The following is a 10,294-nucleotide window of genomic DNA, read 5'->3' on the forward strand; positions in this document are numbered from 1 at the left end:
GGAGCAGTCGAACTAACAGACGTCGATGGAACAAAATTCAGATCTCTGACAAACCTCGATCAACTCAAGAAGTTCTATGTCTAAGTTCTATGTTCAAATTCAAGAATCCAATTCAAAGTCCTGTAAGGGTCAGAACTACGTCCGGGCTGATTACCTAACGGGACACATAGGCAACCTCATTTCGAAGCCCGACCACTTTAATACAAAAAAATTCAAAATTTCCTCAATTAAGGGCATCCTATAAATCGAATTTGTTGTTGTTGTTAGTTTCACAGAGTTCCTCAAGAGGGGGGGTGAATTGATATTTTACGGTTTTACAAAATTAAACTACTAGGAACAGAAACAGTAAAATATGCAAGCAAGATTTAGCGTGGAAAACTCTCTAGGCCCAATAGAGAGAAAAAAACCACGGCCCCTTTGGGGACTTAAACACTTTCACTAATTAGGCAAAACAACTCAGTTTCTTTACAAGCCTAATCTTCTCGGGCCACAATCTGTCAATCGTCTCTGATCACAGATGACTAGGAACAACCCTCTTTGTTCCTTCCCTTATGAAAACAGTCCCTCAACTGCTTCACCTCACGGATCTCTTGCGAGATCTTTCACTCTTGCTTAAGTAAGCCTGACTCAGGCTTATCATACAATAACTCAACACAATGATAAAACGAATAGATATTAAACTTAAATACTAACACAAGATATAAAACCAAGTAACAAATACTGCTCTATATGGGAACAGGAACAGACACTTTAAAGATTAAAACTTTAAGGGTGATACCTGAAAGCTTCCGGTTTGATAGTAAAAAGTCTGATAAAAAACTTTCGTAAATAACTTGAGGTCTATTTATAAGAACGAAGAGTTAACCCTAGATTCCAATTCAACACAATTTAGGACTCTTTTCAAAAGATAGATTTTCGCAAATAAACTCATTAAAACGCGTTTTGTAAAATCTATCTCTACGGATTTAAGAGTTGTATAGCAACTCAAATTCACAAGCATATTACCTCAAGTAGGATTGTGAAATCAGTTTCAAACTTCTAAGCTTATCTAGAAATAAACTGATTTATTTTTGTTTCAAAAATATAATTTGGACTCTACGAAAAGACTTTGTTCCCATACTAAGCAGTATCTAAGTTACACTGATCTTATACCTTTCGATGCTTAGAAAACTTGCTAGCCTTCATTCTTTTTGGTCTTGGCTCAATCTTAATCCCTGTTTTGAACTTGTTTTCTTCATGGGTTCTCAGCTGGTATCTTTGTACTCTGTTCTTGCTAAGTGTACTGATCGCTTCATGTTAACCTGTTCCTGACATTCCTTAGATAACCAGTTGTGAGTATAGCTTAAGTTTGTCATCGACAAAACTCAGGAATCAACAATTTCCCCCTTTTTGATGATGACAACCTTACAACTTGATAAGAGTAAAATATGCAGATATTGACCAAGGAATGAAACATGGAGCAGCTGACAATCATACTTCAAACCTCAATCAGGAACAGATGTGACACATACTGAGGTTTCGAACCCACGCATAGATATAAATATTTAAACACAAGTTACCCCCCAATATCTTCCCCCTTTGGAATTATCAAAAAGGGTGTAGTTGAAAAACGATTTCATAAGACAGAGGAGAAAAGAAATAGAGAATTATGTTACCCCAACAGACCAAGAAGCAGTTTGCAGCTCAAGTCGATCAACGAGTTTGATCGCACCCCTGCAAGCAAAACAAGGCAATAGCAACATAGAGCATAACACAAGCAATAATTCTACATGTCAGTGTGGGTCAACTATCAAAACGTAGGAAAATCGCACTAATGAGCATTAGTCATAAATTTGGCGCATTCAAAACATCCAAGATAAAAATGTTCAACGATCAAAGAAAGATTTAATTGTTTATCAGAGAGCAAAATATATGGGGTGGGGTAAGGCAGCATAAGTAGCAGGGCCAGGCTTGGGGTGATCCAGGAGCAGCATCATCATCATTTGCAACCTCCTCTATGATCATGTCATGAAGACGTTCTGTCATGTCGTTGAAGAACTCTGCCTGATCCTGCTGCATTTTGTGTATCAGCTCCTGCAAAGATGTAACAGCTGACAACAGAACTACATTGTCCAGCTGTAGTTGATCCACTTTAGCCATCAGGAGCTGAACTGAACTGTCTGGTGAGGGAGCAGCAGATTGAGTTTCACCGTCCTTGTCTTAATCTGAATCTTCGACCCTATAGACCGGAGGTACACCTTTTGAAGAGCTGGCTAGACGGATGCTGCGACGAATGGGTTGATAAGATGAGGTGGCTGGAATGTTCTTGGGAGATGAGGTGGCTTTGGTAGGGCTTTTCTCTTTTGGGCACAGGTCAACAGGAACACCCTCTGTCTGACCCTCTGTCTCTTGACAGGGAAATGGTACCTCCTCTTCCTCATCTGAGAGCTCGTCTCCCTCATCTAGCTCCTCTTCTACATCCTCTATGTCGTCCTCTGCGTCCTCATCTTGTGGGGCTGTGTCTCCAACCAACAACTTCCCAACACAGACAACCCCATCAACAACACTCAGACTTACACCATGTAAACAAGCTTTGTTTAGAATGTGGGCTGGAGTATGTGGTTCAGATGTATATTTAGTGAGATCAACCCCCACTTTTCGCATGATAAAGGTCAAAAGAGAGCCATATCCAACCATGTTGTTTTGAGAAATGCTGTGGGTGAGGTGAGCAATAAAGACCATGGGAAAGTTGATTTGGCGTTGAGATTCAAGGAGAAAGATGTAAATGAGGTCTAATCTACTGGCTAGGGCTCGTTTATCGTGACGCGGAATAAGTCCTCGACGCACCACATTAAACATGACTTTCTGAAAGGGGGTTAGAAGAGATTGATTTAGGGCTTTTTGGTGTTTTCCCTGACCCCCAAAATAAGAGTAGACGTCTGCCATTGTAGCACCTCCCAATTCAATTGGACCTTTCCCCTTATGGTAAACGTCCTCCCCCAGCACAGGAACTTTGAACCAAGTCCCTAATTTTTCAGCATCAAAACTGAATGACTTTCCATTTACCTCCGACTGACAAACCCCCCCCCCCTTTGTTTATGAAATTTGAACAGAATTCTCACATAGCCTCAGGGTACATGCAAGCTTTAGAGCACACTTCAAACAGATATGTCCACCGCTGTGACTCAATTGATTCTAGTAACTCAACAAAACCAACCTCGCGACACCAACCAAAATCAATACTCAACCCAGGGAGCATGCGATCGGGGGGAAAATAATGAAATTTTGGGGATTCAAGTTTTACCTTTTTCTCGACTTGAAGGTGTGGTTCCCCCTAAGGTGGTGCAGCGACTTCCTTCTTCAGAACGAGTTTCCTTTTTGTGGCCAGCTTGGCGGTGGACTTAGCTGCTGATGGTTTGGGTGTGGGTTGCTTCGGAGCCATGGATTTTGGGTAGACTATTTGGAGAGGGATGACTGTGATTATCGGTTCCGAAGGAGAGGAAGGGTCACTAGGGTTTGGGAATTGAAGTTTGTAGAGGGTCATGATTATATATAGGAGAGGTGGTAGGCGAGTGGATTAGGAGAGAGAGAGGGATTTTGAATTTTAAATTCTGGGGTTTGAAGAATAAGCGGCGATGTTTATAGGGGGAATGATTGGAATCTGAAGAGGTTTTGTTGGGAATCGGTTTGTGGGAAGCGTGTTTGAGTGAATAAAAATGAATATTAATGCATGCACCGTGTTCGTAAGATTCACCGAATCAAATTAAATGCTTTCCATTCATTTTTAGTTTTCCCACTTAGACTTAGAATTAATGCAAGTTTTGAGAGCAAGTGCAGTTACCTTAGAAGTGTGCAGACGTGGCTGTGGTGATGCACAACTGGGTTTTGCAATCTCAGTTCGATTGTTAGTCCATTCTCAAATAAATAAGAGATAAATAAAAGCAGAAAATTTTTATTTACTTATTTATTTTTTTTGTTTCTTTTAATTTTTATTTTATTTTTGAAAAATCCACAAAGGTTGAAAAAGGAGTAAGGGCAACAAGGATCATTTTATTCGTATCATACCAAGTTCTAACCTTAGCTTGTCGTGTCTGTCCCTGGATAGTGGTTTTGTTAAGATGTCAGCAACTTGATCTTCTGTGGGACAGAATTCAAGCTTGACTAATTCCTATTCCACATAATCTTTCAGAAAATGATGAAGAATGTGATTGTGCTTGACTCTTGAATGATGAACTGGATCCTTTGATATGCAGATAGCACTAGTGTTGTCACATAGTATAGGAACGCATCTTAATTTCATACCAAAATCTCTAAGTTGTTGTTTGATCCATAGCATTTGGGAACAGCATGAGGCAGCAGCTACATATTCAGCTTCCGTTGTGGATAATGCCACAGTGTTTTGTTTCTTTGATGCCCAAGATACGGCACATGCTCCTAGGAACTGAACCATTCCCGATGTGCTTTTTCTGTTTACTAAATCACCTGCATAGTCAGCATCTGTATATCCTTTGAGGTCCAAGTGATCATAGTTAGGGTACCATAAGCATAAATCATTTTTTCCTTTTAGATATCTTAGAATTCTTTTGACTGCTGTAAGATGAGATTCTTTTGGATTAGATTGAAAGCGTGCACAGACACCTACACTGAATGCAATGTATGGTCTGCTTGCTGTGAGATAAAGTAACGAACCTATCATACCTCTGTATTTTGTTTGATCAACACTTTTACCTTCTTGATCCTCATCTAGTCTCGTGGTTGTTCCCATTGGGGTATGATGGCTTTTAGCAGACTCCATTCCATATTTCTTGATGAGATCCTTGATATATTTCTGTTGGTGGATCATGATGCCTTGTTCCGTTTGCTTAATTTGGAGACCTAGGAAGAAGTTTAGTTCTCCCATCATGCTCATTTGAAATTCTTGCTGCATTAAGTCAGAAAATTCTTTGCAAAGATCTTCATTAGTAGCACCAAATATAATATCATCAACGTATATTTGTACAATTAGTATGTCTGTGTCTCTTGATTTAAGAAACAAGGTTATGTCAACCTTACCTCGATTAAATTGATTGTCTAATAGAAAATGAGAGAGACGTTCATACCAGGCTCTTGGGGCTTGTTTTAGTCCGTACAGTGCCTTGTCAAGCTTGTACACATGTGAGGGATATTCTGGATCTTCAAATCCAGGTGGTTGTTCCACATAGACTTCTTCTTTAAGATATCCGTTTAGGAACGCGCATTTTACATCCATTTGATAGAGTTTGAAACCCATGTATGAAGCAAATGCTATAAGTATACGTATTGCTTCCATTCTGGCAACTGGAGCAAAAGTTTCTTCGAAGTCTATCCCTTCTTGTTGATTGTATCCCTTCACAACTAGTCTGGCCTTGTTCCTGGTAATTGTAGCATGTTCGTCTTGTTTGTTCCGGAAGACCCATTTGAGACCTATTACTCGATTGCTCAATGGTGTGGGCTCAAGATTCCATACTTTATTTCTTTCGAATTCATTTAGTTCCTCCTGCATTGCAATGATCCAATTAGAGTCAGTTAGTGCTTCTTTATAATTTTTAGGTTCAATCATGGATAAATAAGCGTAGAAGGCACAAAGGTTTTTGAGTTGGGATCTCGTTGTTGTTCCACGTCCGAGATCACTGATTATTTGGTCAAGAGGGTGTGAGCTTTGATGTTTCCAAGGTCTGGGTTGGAAAGGTGTAGTGAGTTCTTCAGCACGCTGTTCCACTTGAGCATTTGGTTCTGTATGATCTTCAGTTTGCATTTGTTCCACTTCAACTGTGCCCCCTTCAGGTGTTTCTTCATCCTGAGCCTGTTCTTCTATTTGAGAAGTCCTTCTTACTTCTTCGTCTTCTGTTTCTCTTGTGAGTCCTAGTTCGAAGTTTCCATCAGGGGTTGTACCTGTAACAGATTTTTGGGAGTCAGTTTCATCAAATATAATATGTATGCTTTCTTCCATGCACATGGTCCTTTTGTTGAATACTCGATATGCTTTGTTGTTTGAGGCATATCCCAAGAATATAGCTTCATCACTTCGTGCATCAAATTTTCCCAGTTGATCCTTTCCATTGTTGTGGACGAAACATTTGCATCCAAAGATTCTGAGATGTGTTATAGAAGGCTTTCTTCCTCTATACAATTCATATGGGGTTTTGTTTTTGATGGCTCTAATTAATACTCGATTGAGCACATAGCAATCTGTGTTTAGAGCTTCGGCCCAGAAACTTTTTGGAAGTCCACTAGCAATCAGCATTGTCCTTGTCATGTCTTCAAGAGTTCGATTCTTTCCTTCTACTACACCATTCTGTTGAGGTGTTCTAGGTGCAGAGAAGTTGTGATCTATTCCGGACTATTTACATAGGTCATCAAATTTCTTGTTTTGAAATTCTGTACCATGATCTGATATGATGTGGACCAGTTTGTGATTGCTTTGTCGTTGGACCCTAGAGGAAAAGGCTACGAATTCTTCAAATGTTTCCTCCTTGTTGGCTAGGAAAATTACCCATGTGTATCTTGAGAAGTCATCTACAATTACGAGCACATATCTCTTTCCACTTCTGCTTTGAGTTCTCATTGGTCCGCATAGATCCATGTGGATCAGCTCCAGTGGTCTTGTTGTACTGATTATTCCCTTAGACTTAAAAGAGGTCCTTACTTGTTTTCCTTTGACGCAGGCATCACATACTGATAATTTTGCGAACTTTGTATTCGGAAGACCTGTGACTAAATTTTTTGAATTCAACTTATTCATTAGAGAGAAACTAGCATGACCAAATCTTTTATGCCATAATAATGGATCATCTTCAATAACGCTGAGACAGGTCAGATTGGAGTGAGGAACAGAGTTAAGGTTGACCACATATGTATTCCCTTTTGTAGACACCTACTTTTGTCCCCATTCCCGAAAGGGAAGGGTCGATGATGAAAACGTAAATCTCCACTTGACAACGCATCTCCTATAAAATAACGAATCTCATTACCCCTTTTCATTTCACCCGAAACCTGCTATTTATAGAAACCTGCTACATATGGAAACCTGCTAAAAATAGTAACTGCCGTAATGGGTAGTTGTTAAAAGTGGCAAGTCATAAAAGATAGAAACCTGTCAGAATTAGGTGTTGCACTCCAATATAAATCCTGAATGAGATAGAAATGGGAAAGAATCCTATTCCTAATATGATTCGAAAGTAAGAGTTAACGTATTAATTAAACTCATAACGAACCTAGAGTTCGTAAAGGGCCCAGACGCATTCCGTCGTAAATTGATACGCACCAAATAACTCGGATTAAGTCTCTTAATGAACTCCGTACTCTAGAGTCCAATCTGACAAAGAATTCTGCCAAACCCTATTTTCAACGCCCAGCCCTGGGCGCCGAAATCTTTGACGCCCAGAGCTGGGCGCCGAAAATACCTGGGACGGATTCTTTTCCTAATCCGTTTCGTATTCAAATTCCTGAAAAACTATCTTTCTACGCCACTCTTTCCTATAAATAGACCCTTAAGTTCGACGTGAAAAGAACACACAACACACAATGATATTCTGAGTATTGACTCTAAACCCCTAAGCCTAAGCCTCACGCTGCAAAACTGATCACGCGTTCTGTCGCAATCGATCCATAAATCGAACAGAACGTATCCCGTACCATAATTTGAGATTCGTTAAATAAAAGGAGAAATAGCAAAGTCAAAGAGGTTAGTTTTCTAAGAACCGTGACGCACCTCTCAAGGGTGCGTCGTAATGTGTCCCTTTTCCATGGTTTAATTGCTTTCCTCGCCCTTTTATGAACTGTTAAACTAACTAAAATCTGATTGTTCGATCACGCTTAATAAATATGATATTTTTGGGAAATTGGATTATCATGCTAGGTCCCTTAAAACAATCTAAATCAGATAATCGCGTTCGATCTAGTACTATATGTTGCATATTGATAAAATCAACTCAGATTAGTTTAATAGTTAACGCATGTCCCTTCAATTATTTATGCTGAGCTTGTAAGGATAACCTGCCTCTGGAGTTATCGAAGAGCGAGTACTCCTCTCGGTAGTTACAGTCCCCCGAACCCTCAATCTCTACCCTGTGGGTGTACGTTGAGCGATCCCCACCACCAGGGATCACAAGGGAACCTACGGCCGTCGTGGTCAAACATAATTGCACTCCCTTTATGTCACGATAACCGGGTTTTGTCAGTTTTTCTCATTGTCATTAAAAACTGAATGGCGACTCCTATATTACTAGTCAATTGGGTGTAAACTCACAGGAAATCCAATAACACTTGATTTGACAAAAAGAAGCGTCACACCCACGAGGGACGAGGTCACGCATTAGCCTCGTGCTTTTTCGACCCCCTCACACCTTTCCTCTGTCCCTCTAAGATCATTGTGTCAGTGTTACTGTTGATAATTAGACATTTATTCGAGAAGAATTTAGCATAATTTCCTTTGTCACAGAATTGAGAGATGCTTAACAAGCTATGTCCTAGACCTTCAACTAAAAATACATTATCGATGGAGTGAGACTTTGACTAGACTAGGCTATGCCAAAGTACAATCCAAATCCTAAGTCTTAGTTGTCTTATCCATAGAATCAATCCTAATGCTTGGTGTCGTTCTGCAAGTTAAAAGGTTAAACCATATTGAGTCTCCCTTCCTAACATTTAAATCAATAAGCACCCATATGTAATTGTCATCCCTTGCTAAGAGTCTACGGCATCAATACTCTCTCTCACCAATAAAAAGAATATATTATAGTATTTGCAAAATGGAAACGGTCACATTCTGGAAATCAGTCCCCCATAGTCGCACAACCCCCAAAGTGAACCTAAGGTATCAATACCATTGGAAAAAAATTATTAATGGCCTCAAGGCTTATGATCACATTGGGTCACGACTATCATAGTCCTCTCGAGCCACTCGCTCCTTGAAATACTACTAAGTACGGACTAAAAGATTTTCCATGTGTGCAACATGACCAACCATGAAAATACCCAAATCTGCATGCCATAGGGATACCATTGGGGTAAAGCAATACACACTAAGAGGGAAGCCGCACTAATGATTCTAGTCTTGCAAAAATAAAAATTCGATCTCCCCAGCTGACTACCTTGCCAATATTAAGCAAATGGCGCATGACAAATGAACACCCAAGGGTTAAAATCTAAAGTGTCAACCAACGAAAGTTATGGTCCAATAAATCTAAAACCTGAAAGTTGCTTGGTCAAGTATTATAGGTTTATGCCACGTCATTATTTTGAGTCTAGGCCACCTCCTTGTATTCCAACACGGGTTATAATCAGAAAAATTAATGAAAGTTCGAGTCTAAATCACAACTTCCCATTAAATCCCGAAAATTGGAATCTGAAAAGAAGCAAACAATTATTTTCGATGTAATTCTTTCGTTCAATTTCAATAAGGTAAAAACAACATTTTGAATCAACGCTATTTGCACATTTTAAGAAACGACTAAATACGCTTGCAAAGTAAGACAATTTAAAAGGTCCACCCTAGGCCCACTAAAGCTAAAGGTCCACCCTAGGCCTACTAAAGTTAAAGGCCCACTATAGGCCTACCAAACGAGGCTCACTCAGTCTCGCCTCGTGACTCAAAGACCACAACCATCTACCTTTTAGCCCAAACAAAAAATTGATTGAAGGATTTATGTTGGGGAGAAATCCCAAGCAAAAAGAAAAAAAGAGAAAGGGAAAAGGGAGAGCGAAAAGAGCTATGAAATACTTAGCCCGTACCTCCCAAATTGCGAAATCTACCCAAGTAAACGAAGGAAAAGAATTGAGTCAACCAATCCAAATCATAAAATTCTACGAGGTCTACCCTTTCCAATCTTTATGTTCTTAGATGTCTTCACTCTGGGGTCCCTGTGCAGCTCATTTAACCCATCCATGTTCTCATAACCCAAGAAACCATTACCTCAACTCTTGTTTTTGAACTTGTTATCAACCGCAAACCACGCACGGCCATTGACACGTGCGCCATGCCCATCATTTCCAAAGTCCAAACCCGCTCTTACACCACCATTAGCATAATGACCATATAACTGGTTTGGATACGTCCTGTTGAAATACCCTTGAGCCGTCCCTATGCTACTCATTGGCCTTGATTGATGTAAAACTCGTGACACTAGCCTGAGGCCGTAAAATGTGAATCCTAGCAGATGTAATCCTTATGCTTGACCAATACCTATACAAATTACCCTATCTCATTCAACCCATCTTTCAAACCGTCTTGAGTCACAAATAAAAAAAATAAAAAAAAGACAAATGAAAAGTACATTCTACGCTTAACGTAAAAAAA

Source organism: Spinacia oleracea, chromosome 5, assembly GCF_020520425.1.
Source record: "Spinacia oleracea cultivar Varoflay chromosome 5, BTI_SOV_V1, whole genome shotgun sequence".
Taxonomy (NCBI): Eukaryota; Viridiplantae; Streptophyta; class Magnoliopsida; order Caryophyllales; family Amaranthaceae; genus Spinacia; species Spinacia oleracea.